The sequence below is a fragment of the Planococcus citri genome, chromosome 5, assembly GCF_950023065.1.
Source record: "Planococcus citri chromosome 5, ihPlaCitr1.1, whole genome shotgun sequence".
NCBI classification, from domain to species: Eukaryota; Metazoa; Arthropoda; class Insecta; order Hemiptera; family Pseudococcidae; genus Planococcus; species Planococcus citri.
The window spans coordinates 46,027,348-46,052,694 of NC_088681.1; the positions used below are offsets into that span (position 1 = coordinate 46,027,348).

General features: G+C 34.5%; 1 protein-coding gene across 1 annotated transcript in view; it reads right to left on the reverse strand.

Annotated features, from left to right (window-relative positions):
• LOC135846459 (hemicentin-2-like) overlaps positions 1–17,428 on the reverse strand; it is a 360,089-nt gene extending 342,661 nt beyond the window's left edge. Inside the window, exon 1 of the mRNA XM_065365557.1 lies at positions 16,845–17,428. The gene's annotated coding sequence lies outside the window, so the exon portion shown is untranslated. The remainder of the gene's footprint in view (positions 1–16,844) is intronic.
• Positions 17,429–25,347: the final 7,919 nt, after the last annotated feature.

Genomic DNA, 25,347 nt, shown 5'->3' on the forward strand with positions numbered 1-25,347 from the left:
ATCAATGGTTTCTTGAAATTTCAAAATAGAAGAAAAAATCTCAATTGACCCGAGCGGAGTGAGGGCAAATGCCGTTTGAAATTTGCAATTTCAAAACGCATAACAGCAGTAATTTTGGTTTGAAAAGTGAATTTTTTCACCCTTGACATTTTCAAAAGTTTGAACTAATAGGTATAGGGAAGTATTTTCCAAGCATCATATGGATAATTTGAGAAGAAAAAAACAATTTAGCGAGGGCGAAAATTTTTGAAAAAATGTAATAATTTTGTGGATAGATCAGTGATTTTGTCGGCAAACTGATAATTTTGCCTATGCCGACGAATTGACGATGTGTTGATTTCATTCTCGTTGATAATTTCTAAAAATGATAATTTTATTGTTGGTACGGAAATAAATTTAAGTACAATTTTGCCGACAGGCGACGATTTTGCCGACAAATACGAATTTTTATAAATATTGGGGGCTGTGACATCCCTCCTACCCCCCGCTAAATCGCCCTCTGGCGCAAACGCAAAATTGGAAAATTACTTAGTTTTGCGGTTTTTATTCTAGAAAATACGACTTTTTCGAAAATTGAAATTTTGGCTCAATAATTTTTTTCAAGTAGGTACCTACTTAAACATCAAGTTTTGATATCTTGGTCTATATTAATGCCAGTAAAATGATCAAAATTTGGTTTGATTTTCGCATTGTTTTGATGAGAGAATAAAAATGAATTCAAAGTTTTTTGCACTCCTAATAATTTTGAAATTTGAGGGAATTGAGGACTTAAAATCAAAGTTTTTCTAATAACTAAAAATATTCTAGAGCTTTCAACGCATAACATCTTTTGTTCAAACAATTTTTCATTAGGAACCTTACTTATGTAAAGTCATGTCAAGGAATAATCAAAGACATTAGACCTCTTACAGAAACGATGCCAACGACGGGTAAAAATCAGGTAAAAATGCGAAAATACGGTATAAATACAAATAATTGAGTAAGGAACGATGTTGCACAAACTCAACTGGAATTCCTATAACCATGCGCTCTACATATTTTTGCCTGAACTGCGTGCCCGCAAACAACGTCGTCACTCATACCTCCTTCTTCCGCGCCCGCCCATCAAGTATCAAAACTTACAAAGTAAATCTCTCGTTGAGTATTGAATTTTCTTAAATTTTTTTTTCACCAACGTTTTTAGGGTAAAAAACTGAACACATGACTTTTTTGATTTTTTCAATATTGTGATCCGATTGTAAGTTATGCTTGAAAACGGATTCCTTCAGAAATGCCATTTTCATGAATTTCCTGATCGATTAATACGAAAAATCTCGAAAGTCATGTGTTAAGAAATGGATCATCTTTCAAATAAAAAAAAAAATAGCAAAATCCATCAAATATTCGCCGAGATATTTACTTTGTAACTTGGCGTAAAAAACGGTACTGATCACAGCTGTAAAGTGTACCCTTAATAAAATTGCCTATTCTGTTCGCCGTAAATCAATCTTCAGCAGCGACGCGATGTGACACGATTCCAGGCAGTGTTGTTATGTTACCTCTGTCGCTGTCGTCATGGAATTCAGTAAGCTATGCAGGAAGGTTACATAGAGGAGTGGAGAAAGGAGTGCTCTTCATGCGTTATTGAATCTGTGAAATTTGGAATCACTTCGACGAGTAATAATTTCACTACGAGCGAGTGCAAAAAAATATATAAATTGAAAAAATGAACGATGAAATGGGCATAAAAAAATTAATAATCATGTGATATTGCTCGAGTGAAATGAGACAGGATAGAATGAAAAACTAAGTGAAGAAAATTAAATTTCATTACCTAATAAGAGAAATTGGGCAAAGGTTTGAGAATCGTTGCCAAAATTGAAATTTATTAGGAACATTTTAAACGAGATAATTTCAAGAAAAGCCTGCTTCAAAAAATTTTCGTACGAAGTTAATTTGGTAAAATTTTCTTAATGATATTAAAATTTGTTCAGAGAATGGCAGTGTTGTAGAATAATGCAACGAATAAAAAATTTGAAAACGTAAAAAAAATACATATTAAAGAAAACTTATACATTGGAAACATTATTCAAATTCATTGAATTTTTTTTCTTTTCTTAACCATTCTGTTTATTCCAAGAACAATGAACATACATATATACACTTTTGAATCATTTTAGAGCTCCCTGTGAGTTTTCAATTTTTTACAGAAATTTCAAATCACTCTGAGAAGATCAAAACCAGATGATTTTTGGCCCTTTTAGAGCAATTAAAAATTTGTGGAAAATTTACTCGTTGGAGCTGCTCCACAATTAATGGCTCAAAAATAGTTTCTTGGAGTTCTGGTTAAAATTTAAATCCAGGATGATGAAATTGATCGAAATGGATACCCATTACCCAGTACACGAAAAATAACCAACCCCCCCCCCCCCATTTTTCACTTCAGGATACTCTCCGAAGTGGCCATCGTTTCCATCCCTCAATAAATTCTCTTCAATCTCTTCAACCATAAACCCATCGACTCACAAACAACCATATAGAATAGGAGTATAGTAAAGTAGAAAGACGGGGGGGGGTGGGTGGCGTGGATTACACCACAACGACCATCAAAACAGCCTCGAAGTCCACCCCATTTGACATCGATACTGGTATATTGAAAAATTTGCATACAATTCGAATTAAAGGAGGGTGCAACTATCATCTTTCATTTAGTTGTCTCTGGCGTGGCTGAGCAATCTCTGCAACTTCGGCGTAAAATGAATTGCATATCCGGGGGTTTGTGAATGATGGCGCAAGATATTTCACCGTCCAAAATGTAGGCACAACTCACGATCACTCATTCGACACCAGTGGGCTATTAAAATTACATAGTAGGTATAAAATTAACGACATCTCTGCTCACCGGAATACTATATTGCATATTTTCAGCCCTTCGTCTCTTTCCAGCCTTCTGCCACGAATCAGGGAGATAAACTTTTACACACGTTGATAACTATCGCCCCCTTCACCACTACCAATACCATCAAACCGTGGTGATATTTTATCGAAAAGAGAAATTCCCAGGATACGAGTATTTTTCAATTGAATTGTACTCGTACGTACTGGAAATAGGCAAAATTTAAAAATATTGCGAATACCTTTCTTATTGTTTTATTTTTATTTCTGCATTCTCGTAAATTACATCAATAAGGTTAAAATACCCATTCAAGGAACATTTATAATGTACAGTGTGACCTGAAAATCATGATATCGGATGTACTCTAGTGTACACAGTTCAACTGGATAAGAATGCTCTAGAAATCGAATTTGGTTGACTTTTTTGCATCCTAAAAAATCAGTTGGATATTTTGTAGATAAGTTATGGGCTCAACAAAAAAACCTGATTTTCAAAATGGCTCTAGCCCACAAAATTTTTCTACGGGTGAGTACTGGACTCATCCTTACTCAGACTACATGTTTACTTCAGCTTGTGGTAGTTGCAGAATGGGACGCTATGGTCCCTTAAGTGTGATTTTTTGGGCAATTTTCGCACAAAAATGGTTACGTAGGAGATATTATGTCGGGGTTCAAAAAAATTAATATCCATAGCTTTGAAGAATGCATTGTTGTCCTTTTAGCCAAATTTCGCAAAAAACGGCTCGCACAATAAGCCACAGTCAAATTTTAAAGTCACACCCCCCCCCCCCCCCATTTCAATAAAAATGAGCCGTTGTAGAATTATTTTAAACTGACCATGCGACCTATCAGAATAGATTGAAATTTCGCGAGAAATTCAAATATTTCGATGAAGGTGTTTTTGAGCCTTTTGTGACAATTTTGAGCCCAAAATTGGGTCACGATTTTTTGGACTTTTGAAAAAGCCATTAAAAGTGCTTATCGAAATGTGTTAAAATTTCGCCATAATCTCAAATGTCTCGACGAAAATGTATTTTGGGCAATTTTGAAGAATTTTGAGTCACAAAATCGAGTGATGATTTTTGAGATTTTTGAAAAAGTGTCATGCAGCTGATCAAAATGTGTTGAATCTCGTCAAAAATTCTAATATTCTATTAAACTGTACATATTTTGAAACTTTTTGAAGAATTCGGAGCCCCAAAATGTCGTCACAGTTTTTGGAATCTTTGAAGAAGTCTCAACCTTCTTTGAATACGTTGAAATTTTGCCAGAAATTGAAATAATTCGACGAAAATGTATTTTGAAATTGAGATTTTTTGAAGAATTTCCTGTCACAAAATCAAGTCATGATTTTTTGGATTTTTTCAAAATGTTGCATGTGATTCGTCAAAATAGTAGATATACCTACACCTAGGCGGGAGGATCGCGAAACAAAAATATCGAAGGATTTTGACCAAATTCAGTGGAGACCTTTATTTTGAGTTCAAAGTCACTCAAGAAAAAGCGTTGACTTTGAAAGTGTACTGGAGGGGAGTCATTGGTCCTCAAAGAGGACATTTTCGAAAAAATCGGGGCTGTTCCAAAATATGGTAGGCATCTGAGATTTTGCGTCGACTTAGGTCATTGCCATCAAAATCCAGGACGACTTTTAGGGTTCTACTGAAGGGTTGAAAATTTGCAAATCGTTTATTTTTTCAGTAAATAAATTCGTGTTTTGAACATTTTTTCTTCACAAATATTTCGCATTAATAACCTTAAAACATGAAATGATATCATTTCTGAGTAAAAACTAATCCAGGTTTCCAAATAATTTTGTCCAATTGGATCAGAATAATTATACCTGATGAAATCTGAATTGGATTAGATTGGATCTGAGTAGGTACAATATTAAACTAAAAAAAAAAAATTACCAAACCAGACTTAATCCAAAAAAACACTCACGCATTATGCGTGAGAAGACCGACTTTTCTTCAAATAAAAATATTTTACGAACGAATTGATTCACTTTTTTTAAAAACATTTGTATAGCAATTGATCTATTTACAATCGAATCGAATCGAATCATTTACGAAGCATTGGTGATTAAATAAATTGATTGATTTCTAGGTGAATTATTCGCAAGCGAATTGATCAATAGTTGGTAAATCATTCGCGAACGAATTGATTAATAGGAGGCGAATCATTCGCAAACGAATTGAATAATTTTTGGTGAATCATTCGCGAATGAATCGAATAATTTTTGGTGAATCATTTGCGAACGAATCGATTCATTGACTTAATTTTTGATGAATCATTCACGAACGAATAATATAATTTTCGGTGAATCATTCGTGAACGAATTCATTCGTATAAGTGACTCGTTCGCGAACGAATCGATTCATTTACTTGATTTTTGGTGAATTATTCACGAACAAAATAGATAATTTTTGGTGAATCATTCGTGAACGAATTCATTCGTATAAGTGACTCGTTCGCGAACGAATCGATTCATTTACTTGATTTTTGGTGAATTATTCACGAACGAAATAGGTAATTTTTGGTGAATCATTCGCGAACGAAATAAATAATTTTTGGTGACTCATTCGCGAACGAATTGATTTGTATATGTGACTCGTTCGCGAGCGAAACGATTCATTTACCTAATTTTTGGACTTGGTGAATCATTCACGAAGGAATTCAATAATTTTTGGTGAATCATTCGCGAACGAATTGGATAATTTTTGTGATTCGTTCGCGAACCAATTGATTTGTATAAGTGACTCGTTCGCGAACGAAACGATTCATTTTCCTAATTTTTTTGGACTTGGTGAATCATTCACGAGGTAAATGAATAATTTTTGGTGAATCATTCGCGAACGAATTAAATAATTTTTGGAAAATCATTCGCGAACAAATTGATTCATAAATTGAAGAATTGATGAATTCGTTCGCGAATGGTTCATTCAAAAAATTAATCAAGTCGATAAAGTGGTTCAATTCAAACAAATCTGAACGCAGCCCTTTCACTTTCTTTGGATTCAATCCTATACAAATAACATCTGATCCTATCTAAACATTAGATCTGATTTGATTCTCTTGGATACAATTGTAGATCCTGTCAAGTCCAATTTAATCCAATCGCGATTCAATTGGATGAACATTTTTTTTTTTTTAACACAGATTTGTATTCAGATCCAATTGGATTCAAAACTTTTTTCTTGGTTAATGAATAAAATAAGCTCATTAGTCATTAGTGATTTTTATCTTCAGAACGAGTAAGTAATTTTTTAAATATTTTATTATTTAAGTAAGTAAGTATAGGTACATACGACCTTAGGTTTAAAAACGTTAATACAGTTGCAATTTTTCCAGGTTTGTGGCTTTGCAAAAACGTGCACCAGACAAAAAAAAGTTGGAAAGCTTGGGAAAGGTACATTCATAAAGGTGAGTAAACTGCTTATTTTTCAAATTAAAATCAACTTAAGTTACTCCGTTCGTACTTCGTAGCAATTAAGCTATTCATTTTTCAAACCTAGAACTTCGAAACACGAGGAATTTTGTTCTCGGCTTTTTTTTGGCCTCCAGAGGTAAACATCGAAACATCGTAATAACTTCTTAAATTTTAACTAAAAACTTGAATCGACTCGTTTCACGTGACGGAATTACGATTATAGTAACAAGCTTAAGACACCAAGAGGTTTTCTGAAAACTTGAAAATAACTCACGTACCTAGGTACCTAGCTCCTTCAATACCTACCATACTAAAAGATGAGCAAATTAGTAATTTTTCAAACTCATTTCTACTCTGTACAATTCCCTCCATACCTCTCTTGTTCATTGGGTTTTTCTTTGACATAAAATGATATTCTACTCTGTCGTACCGTGGTTACGAAGATCGCTGCTAACCCACAGCGTTCCTTCATCTAAAAGGTTATGCAACTTATTCGACACGTATGAAGAAACATTTGCATGCAATTTGTATGCGCGCAAGTTGAGCTAAATAGTACAAGTACACCCAGTATATATTATATGAAGAGTAGTACGCTGGCAAAACGCTGTTATTATTAAAACGTGTAATTAAACGTAATTTGTAAACGCGAACCTCGGGGCGGATTTGTACTTGCGGTGGCGTAGAGGAGCGATTTTTCAATTAGAAATTTCCTCAACGAGCCAAGGTTACTGGAATAATAATATTAATTAAACGCGAGTTCACGGTGTAATCGTTTTTATAAAAGACCAAAGACACTGTATAATATAGTTTGAAAGATGCTGCTGATGAAAACGAGGATTCTCGTAATTATGTTTATTTTTATTTCACCGAGAAATTACAATTTTGGAATTTTGTTTTATCATTTTTATATGGGTGGGTATTTTCCATTCTTGTTTTTTATGTTATTTTTTCGAATGTGGAACAAAACTGAAAAAAAAAGGCCATGAACACAATACCAGCGAGCGAAGAAAGCATTGTGTAAAGTTTAATGATCCTTTGCAACGAATCATTATATACGGAAAAAAGCTACTGAGAAAATGTGTTGCCAAAAAATAACGAAATATAAAAATCACGTTACGTTACGCGTTACGTGTGTTGCGAATTGTTGAAATGGGTTTTACAGTGGAATGATTTTTTTTCCTGTGTTGGTAAAAACAAAATTCCTTTTTGTGCTTGAAGATAAAGGGTGAGAGGATGCTTGGATTGTGTAAAAGAGAGAAAGAGAAGGGTGAACCTGTGAAATATCACGATACTGGTATAAAGTGTATTATGAAAGACGATACATCTAATAAAATTCGATAAGTCTTGCAAAAGTTATACTTCCTACTTATATATGTACTTATATCTACTCGCAGTTTAGAAAGTAAAGAGAAGAAGAATATGAATAGAGAGAGCTTGAGAGAAAAAAAGCACCAGATAACTAACAAGTACACAGCAGCATACTCTTGCAGACTTGTGGAGTTGGAAGCTCTAAATAATTCGCAAACTAATTTCGACGCGTTATTATTTCGAAATTTAATTTCAAAGCTTGGCTTATACTTATATCAACTTTGGTGCATTTCATTCGACAAGGTTCGAAGAAAATTGCCAACTTTTCGACGTTAATTACCCAACCATCCGGCGTGAGAAAATTCACTATGTATACGAAAGAAAAATGGCCGATAATGCGAATATCGTACATCCCCCCTTCCCCTCCCCTTAGTGGGTTACTCGTCACTTGGATGATGTGTGTATTGGTGTGTGATTATAGTTTGGCTGCTTCTTGAGGCGTTCTTGTATGATAGGGTAGAGGACTAGAGGTGTATCTGGTTGTTCGCTCTAGTGTAAGAATATCAACTCGAAGGTGTTAATTGAAAAGAGCTTGATTGACAGACACGTTCTCGACAAGTGCGAATTTGATGGCATAGTCTAGCTCTAGAGAGCCGTGCTCTGTGTTGTTCGCGAGATCGAGGTTCACGTGCTGCTGGAGTGTGAGAGTGAGAAGGGTTGATTTGTCGTGTGTGTGGTGTATGGAAGGAGGAGGAGGTGTCGTGTGTTTGCGAATTGCGTTGCTCAGTTTAATAGTTAAATGTTACTGTACCATGCATCGATAGGATGAGATGATTTTGGTTAGTGTGGGGTAAGTGACCTTGAAAGATTAAAGGATATGTTATTACGATTGGTTTAGATTGGATGAATGAATGAATGAATGAATGAATGAATATGCGAAATCGATACGAATTAAGTGAAACTGAATGAAAAAGCAATGACCTTCTTCCAGTCGGAAGTCCAAAAAAGTTGCCAGACTATGTGTTGTTTCCATTCGAGGGAGATACTCGTAAAAAGAAAACTTACTTATACTTTTCTATCAGTTCTACATTATGGTGGAAATCTTATTTTCTATAGTTGATGTTTCAAAAAACCTACATAGATATGGAAATTGGTAATTTTTTCAAGTGTGACGAGTTTAATTGTTTATGTTTTTGAAATTTGAAGGGAGTTATGACTTCAGGAAGCATGGGAGAAGAAAGGATCGTTGAAAAAAATTAGGTAAATATTTGTTTATTAATCAAGACTTAGGTAATCTAATTACATCAAACCCTCGTTGAAATTTTCAGCTTTATTAGGTACGAATTTTACCAGGGGGAGGGGTAGTCTTATAATACGAACCATTTTTGGCCTTCAGTCTCCAAATTTTCGGCAACTTTTTTTATGCAATCTTCATGCTGAGTATGTGAGAAAAACGTCGTATTTTGATCTGTAAACCCTCGCTCCTTTCCTTCCTCCCTCCCTCCCTCTCTCCTGCTGTAGGCTGAAAAAAATGTCTAAAATTTTTCGTTTCAGTATACGTGACTTTGGAAGTTTGGAATCATGTGAAATGAAATCGAACAGTAACGTTGAAAAAAGATTCATAACAGGTAAAATTTTGAAAACTTCAAAGTTGAACATTTTCTGCAAAAACTCAAGTTTCAAAATGAGCATTGACACCACCAAAAATTCAAGAACCACAAAATATTTGGGAAAAATGTAGCTAGTCTATGTTAAATTTCTTCACAAGTAAACTGGATTTCGTTCTGAGGTCTTCGGTAGGTCTAGGTACCCTAAAGAAGGACGCTCTCTCCGGATTTTGATTAAATTTTGGGGCGGGGGGGGGGAATTGACACCTTGTTAGTCATTGTTTGACTGTTTGTTGTGTTTTCCATATAGTCAATTTTGAACTTCGGCTTACTTTTTTGAACCATTATTACCTACTCCTGGACCCACCAATAAGCCCACACTTCATTTCAAGAAAAAAAATTAAAATTCGTGTGACTAAATTTTTTTTGGGGTTTTGGAAGGTGCTTATTTCAAATTTAAAGTAATTTTTTTGATTCGAGTAGTCCCCCTTATCTTCACATAATATTAAGCTCCCAACTTCCAAAAAAATGAAAAAATTCATGTGGCACTTGTGGTTTTCCAGGTTTCTATAAGAGTGTTGATCTCGAATTTCAAGGTATTTTTTTCGGTATAAGGTCTTTGAGCCCCACATTGAGCTTCCAAATTTTAAAAAAATTGAAAAATTCTTGTGGTCTTTAGTTTTCCAGGTTTTCAAGAGCGCTGATCTCGAATTTCAAGTCATTTTCTTGATATATACGAGCCTCCTAAGCTTCATAATAAACTCCCAAATTCAAAAAAAAATCGAAAATTCGTGTGACTTTTGGATTTTTGAATTTTTAGAAGCGCTGATATTGAATTTCAAATTACTGTTTTGATCAGAGCTCCCTAAACTTGACATTAAGTTCTCAAATTTCCAAAAAGAAAAAACAAATGCAGAATTTGCCTGACTTATGGGTACCTTTTGGGTTTTTAGAGATGCTGATTTTAAATGAGTCACTTTTTTAATGAAAAACTCCCATTTTTTATAATTTTTAGAAGGTGCAAATTTCGAATTCCAATTGGTTTTGATACGAGTCCCTCCCCCCCTTCCGAGATTCCAAATATGTACCAAAAAAATTGGAAAAATTTTCGTGACCCATTATTGCTATTTTTTTTTAGAAGTGTTGATTTTGAATTTTGAATTCATATTTGGATTCTTCCTTCCCTTGCATCTTTTTCTTATACTTTTGCTTTTGATCTGAAAAAATTGAAAGGAAATCCCATAAAGACGATTTGCAGTTGGAGTTTTTTATGACAAAGACTTGTCACGTAAGTCCTTTTTTGAGTACTCAATTGGTTAAGATAACAATAATTTTTTATTGAATTGGAATTTTTTCATTTTTTAGCCATAAAAATAGGAGAGAGGTGTAACTTTCCGCTGCCCTCTTTCTGTTTCGAAGGAGGGGGAGGGGGTGTAAAAATGTGTCATTTTCTTGAATTTAATGAAACGTTGAATGAAATGAAGGGCGCAGAATCGAGCTCATCTTGCCCCTTAATTTTAATTTTTGTACAAAATCTCAAATATTCTACCCCTTTCACTGTACATATATACCAATAAGTAAATGTATCCATGGTTGTTCATAACTTCGAAAAATTTCAAATTTGATATTATTTTAAGATTCACTGTTTTCAATCCTTCAAAAAAAAAAAGTAACTAAACTCAACCCCCTCCCCCTACTAAATGCAAAACTATTAATGTTCAGCTTATTTTAATTAAATCATTTAGAGTCTCAGATTCATTTATGGGAATCCAGAAGCGATATTTACATCAGAGTTTGCATTTACCTATTTATCTTATCCAGTTTTAATGAGAAAATGCTAAAATCGACTTAAATTGTTGAGAATGTTTAAAAAAACAAACAACAACAAAAAACAAAGAGAAACGAATCGAAGAAATAAGCTGAACTGAGAATAAATCATGGAAAAAGTCATAAAACGGAAAATTATCAGTTTTCAATCCTCTTTGTTGTTTTTGTCTTGTTTATTCGAATAAATGCGAGATGATGAAGAATTGCGATGAAAATGCATTCCAACCATTTATCTACTTTACCGTAATTTTAAATCGAGTAAGCTGTGTTGCAAAGTCAAAGAGCAAAGGACAAGTGAAACGAGCTGAGCGTATCTTTTTCGCAGCAGCAGCAGCAAAAGCTGTGTAGCATTCGGACGTAATAATCGACGTGAACTAAACGCCGCGTAATACCTTTAAAATAATGATATTAGAAATATCACGAGTACTCTGCATAGGTAAGTAGTGTTGGTTGAGGTCGAAATAACGAAATAACAAGATTTTCTACGATACGAAATAAATGTAGGTGAGGTAAGTAGGTACCTATATACGAAGAGAATATAAATTCAAAACGCTGCATAGTTAGTCTGTGTGTATGTGTAATGGTTGTAATTAAAGAAGGCAGGAGATTGCAAATCGACGTGTTAGGAGTAAGTGAGACCCGATGGACTGGAAACGGTAGATACCGGGTAGATGAAAATTATGAAATGATCTTCGCTGGGAAAGACACACACGAACAAGGTGTGGGTATATTAATACATACCAGAATCAGCGATAAAATCAGTGCCATAATTCCAAAATCAGAGAGGATACTACTCGTGAGATTGGAGGTCAAGCCAAAACCAATGGTGATAAGAAATCAAATCACGGATTGGAATGGCAAAGACTGCTTTCAACAACCTTGCCAATGTGCTGGGAAATCGAACGATGAGTATTGATCTGAGGAAGAGAATTATGCGATGCTACGTATGGACCGTTCTGAAGTATTCCTGCGAAACATGGACCATGAGTGCAGAATGCGAGAAGAAAGTATCCGCTTTTGAGATGTGGTGCTATCGAAGGCTACTACGGATCTCATGGAAGGACTTCGTTACCAACAAGGAAGTACTAGCAAGAATAGGAGAGGAGCGGAAAGTCGTAGGTGAAGACATCAAAAACAGAAAGCTAAAGTATTTAGCTCATAAAATACGAGAAAACGGTATTTTCATGCTAGCGGTACAGGGGAAAATCCAAGGAAGATCGACGAGAGGCAGGAAACGATCGGAACTGTTAACAACAAACTCACCGGCCAACTCCCCCTGCAAGACCCTGAAAGAAACAATTAGATACGCTAGATACCGGCTAATATAGATGGACATATACGCTATCTCCTGTAAAGGAGCGCGACTACGACGACGACGACGACGAATCTAAAGAGCCCGTATTTACTCAAAGTAAAAGAAGACAAGATACGATGACGACCATCTCGTACGTATTTCGAACTAATTGGTAGTCCATATTACGTTATAAACGATGACGAGTGGCTATACAGCTACGAATGAGATGACAAGCAGATGCAGGGAGATAAAAATGCCATGAAAGAAGTACTAAAAGAACGGGTGGGGGGAGGTAAAAGAAAAATAAATAATGTAAGGAATATTATATCCCTGTTTTGAAATAGTACTCATCACTTCAAAGGACAATCAATTTGTCTCCATTAACGAATCGTGTATAAAAGCGAACATAGGATAGTATTTTCTTCGAAATGATTAAATTGAAAGAGTAAATACTCTTTTTCTCTGCTCACTTAACTGTCTCAAAAGGAAATTATTCAAATTTTTCTTCGTCAGACTTCATTATATGAAGCGATGAACGATGGCAGGTGACTTCGTGGTACTGCCTACCTGCACCATGCCGGAGTAAAATTACGTATTTGAAAAAAAAAATGTCTATCTTCGTCGAAAGCAAAACTTGATTAAATTTTTCCCGCTGATCTCGAGTCGTTGTACTCGTTTTATTTTTGGCCTCTCAGGCGAAAATTTTCCAATTAAGATAGAACCAGGTACAAAATTTTACGAAATGAAGAGTTTTCGAAGTTGTGTCCCTCCAAGGCCTGCAAACGGTGTGATTTTTCTTGCTATCGTTCGTGTAATAGTTCAATTTTATCTATCGGTTCGAGGATCCCCAAACGTGAGAGGTAGTTTGGAAATTTAATCGTTGGAATGCACGTCGAAGATGTTCAGATTTGGTGTAGGGTGTAGTTAATTTACACGAATAGTTTGCCCGGATTAGTTTAGAAACTGGAATGTGTTAATATGTTGCCAAGAGATGGGTGATGAAATATTCGAAGGGCTTTCTCATTATACAAATACATATTATAGGAGATGAGCTTGTTGGTGTGGTAAGATTTACTTAATCTACAACTTTAATCATAAACTTTTTTTCAAAATTTTTTTACAATTTTTGAAAATAAATTACTTAAGGATTGAAAAAATCAATGTCAGGTCAGGTATTCAGATTTAGGCAACAGATGATGGTGAAATTCAACTTTGTCAAGTTTTCTAAATGAATTATTAAACGTGTACGAATATTTTTATATTATAATATAATATGTATATTTTTTTGTATTCCTCAATGTTTCAGTTTTTGTTATAAACATTGAAGTTTGTGTGTTATTCTTCTTGATGATCTTTAATACTTACCAAATTTTTTTTTGGAACTGAAAGGCGTGACCTTGAAATCAACTCAGAAAGCAATTTTGTCCAAACTTTCAGTTTTTCAAAATGTGTTTTCTGTGTTCATTTTTTTTTTAAACAAAATTCTTTCCGCACCAAAAAAATGAATTAAAGAAAATAATTCTTCAAGAGCTGGATTTTGAGCAATTTCAGTTATTAAAATATTAAAAAGTCATCCAACGAAATATTCCAGCCTGCTCTCGAAAACGTGATTTTTGCCACTCCCCATCCCCCCTCCTCCAAATAAGTTTAAGCCCCACCTGTGAAAAAACTAGTTTTCTTGGACATAATTTTATTTCTTTAGGTAAATCAAAGTTTTCCTAAGAAAAAAAAAATGTTATTCTACGTGCGATATGACGAGAGTCGTTTAAATGACAAACAATTCCCCCCTTCCCCACTCTACCAAAATTGAATAATTCACGTTCGTATTTTTCTCGCTCTGGCGTTTACTGTTTTTCTCTTCATCTCCCTTTCTCTCCTTTCCTACAATCTTCACCACGTCATTCATATAGGTACTGGGTAGGAAATTTTTCAATTTTTAAATTAGGCACGAATTAACAAACTACAAATAAATATTGTGAAAGTGGTTTCAAAAAATTTCCACTGATTCGTGTTCGTTGTCTGGGTTTATGAAAAATTCATGAAAAGTTTATCTCAAACTTGTGTTTTTCGTCTTTTAACCCTCTTTTTTTCTTTCTTATAGTTTTTTTTTGTAAATTTTTAATTTTTACGTCACTTTTTACGAGACAAATGTCAACTGTCGGCTTAGATATGAATTATCTTAATTGGACATACTTATTTTAGGGTTACTTTTTTTTGAATGAGCAAATTATTTACGTAAAGCGAGGTCATTTTGGAATTAAATATTAATATGTCGTTTTGATAACGAAACGGAGGTGGTGATTGGCGGTTGGGAGGGGAGAGGGGGGTAAGTCACCCTTGAAGATATGTAAAATTCGAGTGTTTGCTTTAGAAGTACGAGTATTAGATAAAATGATTGTATGAGAGAAGCTTTGGTTGAAAAGTTCATTAAACAGGAGGATTTTCTGTCTCCTTTTTCAGCAGGAATTTGGCTGTGTTGTTTTTTTCAATTGTTTATCTTAAAATGAACTTATTCTCCTTCTAGTTGCGAAAAAAACGAAGACGGTCCCGAATTTTTAATTTAAAAAAATTAACAAATTAAAATTTTACCGAACAAGATGAATCTTTTAAAAAAAATTCTCAAAAATGATGGATAAAGCAGGTGAGTGAAGAGCTCCAATTCTCAAATTTAAAAGTTTCTCGTTAAATTTTGAGAACTAAGTAAGGCAATGAAATGAATGTTTAATATGTAGGCTACGTGTGTGGCGTTGAAGCTCCCTCATCTTTGTATCAAAAAAAATATCTACTCGTAAATCGTTATTTTTCATCAGTGTGTCGAGTATTTGAAAAATGGGACAGCGAGCTAGGTGAGAAGGAGGGAGGAGGCAGTCTAAATAAAGTTCATATTTCGATTGTTTATATTTAAATATTTATTAATGATTCTTAATTATTGCAAAAAAATGTGGTATTCTATCTCCTCTCTCGTGAATTTTTTTTTCATGTTGAAGTCTATTTGAATAAATCATCTTAAAAGGACTAAATTTTCTCGAGGAAATTGATTTTCATCATTGGTTTTCTCTGCAGATAAATAATTTTTTTTTTGAATTCGAGCAATTTTTTCAATATGATGTCATTATTTTGATAAGCAGATGCTTCGAAAGTTTTAAAAAGTTATTGGTTTTTTCCTGGATATGTTTTGAAGATATGTACTCGTAGCTGCGTATGTTTTAAAGGACAGAAGAGCGAAGAGGAGAGAGTTTTTGTTTATGACTTTTATGATGATATATTTATTTTTTTAAATTTTAGATGAATTGTAATTGTGGTTTGGCTACGTACAAGTGAAAATATTGAACTTATATGTACTACCTATCTAATTTGAACACAGCGAGGTGTATTGAATAAAGAGTATTATCTGTGACCCTCGTGACAAAAACTCCATAAGTAATTGTGTTGAAATTCAGTTTTGGATTTGTGGCGAATTTTTGAGAATTGAAAATATTCAAAAAAAAAACTGCTATATGGCGATCTTTCAACTTTTTCATAATCCCCTTCCTCCCAACATTTCGAAAATCATCAGTTTTAGACCATTCAAAAGCTTCCAGCAAGTTTTCAATTTTCTGTAGAAATTTTAAAATGGTTCAAAGGTTCTGAAATAGGGTAAAAACAAAGTTCATTTTTGCCTTTCTTTCCCCAAACAATTTTTAAATTTTCAAAGAAATCTAGTAGTTTTTGAACAGGAGAAGTTGAAATGGGAAAAAAATGCATGAAAATGTTCAAAAAACCTTCATAAAAACAGCTTCCTTCTTACCAAGTTTTCAAAAATTCACCAGAATTCAAAAAAGAACTTTGTTAGGTACCTGAAATTTTGGGTAAGGGGATTTCAGGCTATCCTGTTTTGATGAAGCTTGGTTTTGATTGCTTGAATTGGAAAATGTGAGTTTGAAATGTTCGCAAAATATGCATAATTGCATACCTACTTATTTAGGTAAGTAATTAATTGACCTTTTATCTGAACTCAGATTTTGCAAAAGACGATTTTTATTCATGAATCAATGTTTCTTGCGATATTAGAAAAATCGAAGTTGCAATTTAAAAAAAAAAATCCAGGCGATTAAACATTTTTTTCTTTATTTTAATGACTTTTTCAAAAAAAAAAAAACTGAAAAAGTACCCCTCTCCATTCTTTTTGAAAAATTTTTCTCCGGTGAACATCTCTAAAAAGGATCGTCAAAATATGATTCGTTGGATTTTAAAATGTACCACTTCTGGCTGAAATTTTCTAGAAACTGGTGAAATAAGTATGAATTGATAGCATATCGATTTTGAATTTTTTAAAAAATCTAAATCTCCAGATTAGGTACTTATTTTATTCTAAACCGGTTGTATTTGCATTTGAATATTTATAGGTTTGGTATTTAAATCATGAGGGGAGGAAACGGGGATACAAAAAAGGCTTCAAAAATTGAAAATAATTACTCGATTGATGAAACTGAAGCGAATAAAAATCAAATTCGATGAAAATTACCTGTTATGTAATCGTCAAAGTGGAGGACATTCCGCCTCCGAGACACAGTAGAAGTTCACGATCATAACGCAAAAAATTGAACCAAAACTTTTCGAAAATCAGGCAAATACCATCGAACGATAAAAATTTTCAAACTATACGAACAAAATCACCGATTAAAATACCGCAAATGGCACAAAAACCGATTCGATAAGATATCCGAATTAATTAATATTATACTCTTATGGTAATTAGCTCGCGCACCAAACTTAAAATTACACCTATTTTGACGAAAAAAAAGAAGTAAGAAGTAAAATCATTGTTCTCCGAACAGCACAAATTCATTCAGGAATCCGAAATAATTGAATAATTTTTAAAAAAATAGGTATGTATGTAAATGAAAAAAAAAAAAAAAAAAAAAATGATAAACAAAATTGAACGAAACTTCTGCAAAAATAACAGAGGGAAAAAACGAATTGAATCGCTTTCGCACGATATTTACGTATATTTACGTAATAAAAATCGTATTCGACGAGTCCCGATGATACGTACGTGTTTGTGAAACGAACGACGATACGAGCCGAAAATCCAGCTGGAAGTGATTCGTGCCGCGGCGAAAGTTTACATCACGATGGTTTTGAAAAGTGGTTGGAAAAATTTTCGCGCCTCGAGTCTGCGTAGTAAATGAGACAATTAGACGCTAGCCTCTTAAAAACTATATAATGTACATATACGCTCGTTTGTAGTTTGTATTCGTATATAAATACTTAGACGAAAATATGAACGAGCACGAGTCGATTCGCAAGCAACTACACGTATAAAAGTACGAGTGTACGAGTATTATTAAAAAGATGAAATTTCCACTGACATGTGGCGATTAGAGTTTGAAAAATAATTCCTTCATACGTCGAACTGGAAATTTGCTCGCGCGAAAGGCTACGACTCTTGATTCTCTGTTCTGCCTTTTCTTCAGTCTTCTTAGATTCTCACTGTGTAGAAATGTCTGTGAATTTGGCCCCCAAGAATATAGTCGTCTGGCATGACAATGGCTTTCTTGCTATGCAACGAAAATGTGGAATGGTAGATGCCTCGTATTATGTAATCGTTTATATGGGATTTTTATGTACCTTCGAATGTATCTACATAGGAGAAAAATGTAAAAGTTTTGCTGCTCGTATTTGAAAAAACCACCGTCAGATTTATAGTTTACCAAATACATCTGCGTTTCATCGTTTTTGTAGATGCTCGTGGATCTTTTGTACGATTACATTACTGTATAGTCTGTGTAGTGTGTATATGTATTTTGTATTAGCTAGAGCTACATGTACATTTGGTATGTGTTAGGAATAGATGTAAAAATACTTTTTTGCTCGAATGGTATAGGTACGAGAAGGTATTTGTGGAATTGTATAAATGTCTAAAAATATGTATACTTACTTATACGTCTTCGAATCGAAAAAAATGACGTTACTACCAAAGAGTTTTCCTAACTCGAATCATAATCTCTTCAAACCTTGAATTTTGTGGCAATTCGAACGATCCATCGTATCCTTTTCTACCTAAACCTATACTTCAAATCAACCTTGAAAAGATTAATTTCATATCAAGAGACGTGGTGGTTGAATTTCAAGAATTTAGCTCTTTTCTGTCATTTGAATAGTTGAGGAAGCTAAAGAGAAGCTATTCTGACAATGCATTTGGAAAACTTTTTGTCGTTGGCGAACTGGTGATTTTTTCAATCTGAAGTCTAAAATCACGTTGTTTAATGTGGAACGGAACGGGTTTCGCGAGCAATGCAGTTTTGGAGCCAAAATTGTACCTGATTTGTTTTATAAAATAGAATCTACCTGCATTTTTTTAATTTTCCGCCAAAGCCAGTAGAGTGCATGATTGTTGAATGGAGAAGGGGTGGCGCAAAATTAATTTGTGGACCTTGGAACGACTTGATAAATGATCAAATTCGGCTCAGAACCCTGATCTACTAGCTTCTAAATCACCTTGAAATCTGACTAATGTATTTTGTTTATACCTTTGAAAACTTGAAAAAAATTTCCCAATTTTTGACATTTTGAGTACCTAAAACTGGAAGTGCCCTTTGAATCGGTTGTCTGACTTCTACAAATTTAGGTGGAAATGAAAAACGAGTGAATCAATAAATTGCCATGCCAAGCATTCAATAATTACTTTCTGATATTTTGTCAAACTTTTTGAAAATCTAAAATTCCTGTAGACGTAGAGTTTCTATCAATGATACATACCAGTGCCTATTTAATTTTAAAATAGCAAAAAAAACATAGATGACTTAAAACTATCCTGGCACAAGAAACTGGCCCTACTTTTGACAAACCTACCTAGTGATGAGTTTTGATAAATTATGATTTTTTTTTTAAATTCAATAGCCCACCTAATTGTTAGTGAAGGTAATTTTTGGTAAATTACTGGTAAGTAATTTTTGAAATAACAACTGATCATTTTTGGTAAATTACTGGTAATTTTTGGCAAAAAATAACAACTGGTAATTTTTGTTAAATTACTGCTGGTTTTTAATAAATTGCTGGCTATATTCAATGAATTTTTAGTGAGTAACTTTCTAATTTTTTTGTGAATTACTGTAGTAATTTTTTTAGCAAATGACCCGTCTGTCTGGCTTTCCAAGGTCGTCTGTCTGTCTGGCCTCTAAAGGTCATTGACCCAACTGTCTGGCCTCTGAAGGTGCTTTGTCTGCCTGTCGAGCCTCTCGAGGACATTGACCTGCCTGTCTAGTATGTCGGGGTGGCGTATTTTCCTGCCTGTACCCTTTTCTCTAGTGTAATAATATAATAAAGGGTAACCATTATAAGTATAGTTAGGTTATGAATTACTACCTGGGGGGTGAGGATAAGAAATACCACTTAGATGGAATAATATACCACTTCGGTGGACTTACCTGTTCGGATAGCTCAGGGGATTGACTGGTTATGCGATACGATATTATTGCAGAAATATGATCAATAAACACATATAGGTACTTACACAAGCACATTATTTATTGTTCATGATTACACTGTCTTATACTTAGGTTTCGGGATAAAGACTTAATACAGTAAAAGCCTCTTATTATTATAACGGTTAATGTTATAAATCGCTTTATGTTATTAAAATTGCTCAGTCCCGATCTTTTATATCTCATTACATTGAAATTCCATCGGTTATTATAATTAAAGCATCGGATAATGTTATAACTTTCAACTGATTTTATGCGTTTTTTCGCATTTTTATGTAGTTTTTATATGTTTTTAACACCTTTTCACTCATTTTTTGCTAATTTTTTTTTGAAATTTCAGATATTTTTTGTGATTGACATCATTTCAAACACTGTTTTCATAACTTTTTGAAGTTTCAACCTATTTTCAATAGTTTTTCTCGAAATTTTTGCGAAATTTTAGTTCAAAGACTACATATTTAATATAAAATTGAGCATGTAAAAATTTCTTACAAAAAAAGTCACATTTTTTTCCACGGTTTGTGTTATAAGTCGCTTAATGTTATTAAATTGGGCTGGGACAAACGTTATAACATTAAGCGGCTTTTACTGTACTATAAAAGAACACACGCAGACGGATATAAACACACGCGGATGACACACTCAGACATTCTCCCATAACAGGTAAATTAACCTAATTATAAGTGAGATCTCCCATAAAGGGTTTATTAACAACACTCCCATAAATGGTACATTATGACCAGGCGTACTCCATACCGAGGGAGACAATAGCTTTGCTGCACTTTCATATCCCATGCTGCGGGCACAATCCGCTGGATCACGCCTTATGTGAACGGACCGAGGGAGACAACAGACAAGCTACGCTCTCGTATACAGGGAAACAACTGGCAATGTTCCATAGCGCGTAACTCCATCGGAGCTCCGCTTACGAGGACAGATGCAGTGTTACCATAAGAAGTAGACCCTGCTGCACTTTTGTATCCCATGCTGCGGGCACAATCCGCTGGATCACGCCTTATGTGAACGGACCAAGGGAGACAACAGACAAGCTACGCTCTCGTATACAGGGAAACAACTGGCAATGTTCCATAGTGCGTAGCTCCGTCAGAGCTCCGCTTACGAGGACAGATGCAGTGTTACCATAAGAAGTAGACCCTAATTGTATGCACTATCACACAAGGTCATTAACCCATCTGATCGGCTTCTGAAAATTCTTTGTTTTTCTGTCCGACTTCCAAAGGTCATTGACCCAGCTGTATAGCACCTCAAGGTCGACTGTCTGCCTGTAAGGTCTCTCAATAGGTCACTGATCTACCTATATATTCCCCCATGGCCGTCTGTTTGCCTGGCTGACCTCTAAGTGTCATTGACCCATCTGATTGGCTTCTGAAGGTTGTTTGTTTTTCTGTATGGCTACCAAAGGTCATTCACCTGTCTGAATGACCTCTCAAGGTCATTGACCCATCTGGTCGGCTTCTGAAGGTTGTTTGGTTTTCTGCCAGGCCTCCAAAAGTCATTCACCTCTGTCTGAATGGCCTCTCAAGGTCATCTGTCCACCTGTCAGGCTTCTCAATGTCACTGACTCATCTGTCTAGCCTCTTCATGTCGTATGTTCATCGACCCATCGTCTGGCTTCCCGAGGTCGTTTGTATTGCTGTCTGATCTCTTAAGGTCGTTGACTCCTCTCTCCGGGCTTTTCTGTTGGATCTTTCAGGGTCACCCGATCATTGACTCATCTGTCTGGCTTCTCAAAATCGTCCGTCTGTTTTTGTCCTCTCAGGGTCATTGGCTCGTCTAACGGATTTTTCAAGGTCGTCTGTCTTTTTGTCTGGCTTCTTGTAAAAATTTATTCACTTTTCTATAGTTAGGGAGACCATGCGAATTTCTAAATAAAGAAAAATAATATATCCTGGGCTAGAGACAGATATCCCTAATCCAAAAAAAACTCTAAATATACCTTTAAAAATGTCAAAAATACTCCAAAATGTAAAAACATTTTTTTAAAAATGTCAGAAATGCTCTAGTTAAGTAAATGTGAAAATATTCTCTAATGATATCGATATTGTTTTACAGGAAAAATCATCTAAACGATTTTAATAATAAGTACTTATTGTAAAGTACAATACCTATAACTCTAAATACTGAGTGAGAATTTGCACACAAAAATGCAAAACAGAGTGTTTTTTTCTATTATTACTTAAATTTGAAAAATAAACAAATAAGAACATTTTAAATCCTTGACAATTTGATTTTTTGAAAACTTTGCTTTTCGTCGGTGGCTCCGTTGATACCTCGTATGTGCAACTTTTTACCCAAACCATGTTTTTATATCATTGGATTCGTCTCTTCAAGACGAATCGAATGAAATTCCTCGTATGTGCTTAAATACATACAACGTTGTCCGATAGAGCGCGCTAAAACATATCTCCGTCTCCAAACACCTCCTATGTGTATGAATGATACCTCTTATGTGTATGATAATACCTCGTATGTGCATCAAAATACCTCTTATGTGTATGAATGATACCACTTATGTGTATAAAATTTTGAAATATTATTGATTTATTCAGTTATACATTGAGTAAAATGCAATGTAAGTACTCAAACACACTTCAGGGTCACCATGGTATCTAACTGCAACAAGCAGACACCTTCATCAACTTTATTTTGCCTCCAAACAGTTTTTCGCTTCTCCTGAAAAAAATAGTTCTTTTCACATACGAGGTATCAACGGAGCCACCGACGTTTTGTTTTTACTTACTCTGATTATCTTTAGAAAATTTTGTTAAAAATGAAAAATGGGCCCAATACAGTAGGTACAAAATTTTTAAATTGTATGAAATACCTATTTCCTAAATACTTACGTTAAAAATTTTCTAAAAATCTGGAAATTTCCCTTATAAAGACCTAGGTACAGTATGTTTTTCAAATGCTATTATAGGTAGAATATGCAAAAAAAAAGTGCTCCAACAAATTAAGCTCATTTTACTGAAGATTAATAGGTAAGTTTTACTAAAGAAAACCCATTGTAAGATTTCAAAAAATGTATATTAACCATTTCATGGTACATATAAGTATTTCTGTTGTGGCTGTTGTGTTATGATGTTTTTTATTCAATTATTTTTGAATAAAAGTATTGAAATCTTGATAAAAAAAAATCATATCTGCTAATTGCATCAGTTAGGTACGTTTTTATTTTATTTTGAATGAAATTCTTTCCATTATTGAGAGAATTTTCTGCCCGTTCCCTCCTATACTTACATCCGAATACCTGTTTATCAATTCCAGAATTTTTATGCGAAATTCGCGCTAAAAAATAAAGACACAGTAGTAATAAAGCATCGCCATTGTTTCAAGTTGAATTAAAACTTTTATATACAGCTCTGCTTAAATGTACTTACTAGTAGATACGTCTACGTCTTCTTCGCAGCATAAATCAGCGCAATCAGTTAAACACTGCAATACACAATTTAATACAGTGTTCAGTGTTCACTTTAATTTGCAATATTCGCCAAGTTTGTTTAATTTATTTTCGCTAAACAGTATAGTTGTATGCTCGTAGCAGTGGTGCTTTTTTCTCTTCTTGCGTATCCAATCCACTACAGAGTAGACGGATTCGGTAAATAGTCATTTTTCTACGCTTCATCGTCAAATATTCGCAATTCGAACGAGTAAAGGGAGACCGAATCGGCGAACGAGTGAGAAAGAAAGAGTAAGAGTTAAAAGCTAAGTAAACTACCTTTAAAATTTGATTTGAAAATGAATTTTACAAAACGAGCTTGTTAAATTAATCAAGAAACCCGACACAAAGGAGTTCGTCTCTACCTCCGGCATATACCCAGCTGTACTCGTACTCGTACATTAGTGCTGAGGTAGGTATACTCTTTCTTAAGATGACGAAGAGATGGCGATGAAAGGAGAATAGTTAACATGAAATTACTGTAGATGTAGTATAGGTACCTACGATGAAAACTTATCAACGAAAAAGAAAAAAAAATGTAAAACGAAATTTTACGTCACCTACTATTTGCGCTGATTTACTTCCTGTTAGTCTTGCAAATATGCACAGGTACCAAATACACCTTGGTAGGTAGGTAGTAGTTTACCGAGTAGGTACCGTACACTTGTGAAATTTCTCATTCTTTCGGAAACGTGTGACGCTATGAACAATGTTTTTGTACGTACCGAAGTTTCCGGCAACAACAAACAGTCAAGAAACAGGTAATTTGTTGGCGGCGTCTTCTAACTTATAAACGCGACCTATTATTCTGGAATTATACGTAGGTACCTGAGTGTATGTCCTCGTCATCGTTGTTGTCGCTTTCGTACCTTATACTAATCGTAGATACGCTCGGGGATATGTTTTTATTATTAGTTTTTTTGAAATGCGACTAGGCGACAAATGTCTACAAATAATACAACTTGTACGTCCCTATGGAGTAAAGATTCCACGTGTATGAACCAGTGCCACTGAATGCATTGTGAAATTGTATTTAGAAAGATAAACTTGAAAAGATTGGGTGCTTGAGGGTGACATGATAGTACAAAGCGAAGATGGAATATTTTGATGCAGTAGGTACTGGTTGATAAGGTAACTGTGCTTATAGTTGAAAATTTTTCGTTTGAAGTGAAATACAAAATATTAAAGAAGCTGTGTGACCGCTTGTAGATAGTTTATCAATAATCGTATCCGAATTAACTGCATTACTTAGGTAATAAAACCCACAAAGTTTATTATTACAAATTCTTGATTCTCTCATCTCGTAAGTAACCGTTTTTTGGGCTCGTAGATACGTAATATGAAGTCATTTTTTGTGCTGAATAAAACAAAATTGAAGTGATTGACAAAACATAAAAACTCGAAACGAAGGCGGTGGACTTGACCTTGATTTTGGTCTCAGTTAATGTAGAACAGATTTTTTAAAACAATCCGGCGGTGTTAATAAAGTTGCATATTTTAACTCAGTTTACCGTAAATCCTTGTTTGCTCGTATTTACGGCGAACCGAGTATGCAACTTTATTAACATCATTTTCCATGTTCGATTTCTTAGTTCAACTGCCTAAATTGAAAGTGTTACTTACGAGTATATCTTCAAAGTAAAATGATTTGGATATGATCGTTTCAAATGCATTGATTCTTCCATATTATTTGGCTTTTTCTTGGTGATAACATTTCAATTTCCCAACGCCTGACCAAAAAAAAAGCTGCCTGAGATGCTACCATTCTATTTGGACGAAACCAAGCTGGAGAAAAAGAACACGTCCCACAGTGGGCTGTGAGCACCCTCAAAACTCCTGTAATTCAAAAACTTACTATGAATCCTAAAACAATGGTACAACAATATCCTCCCTCATGATTTTGGGGTCGTAGAATATGAATTTGACAATACATATTTTTTTGTAGGGGTGGGGGGTGAAGGGGGTGAAAAATTCAAAATTGGACAATAATGATGTGTGATACGTCGAAATGCATATTTTTGAGGGTGTATATCACGAATCTGACAATATTTTTTTCGTAGGGGTGAATGGTGAGGGGTGAA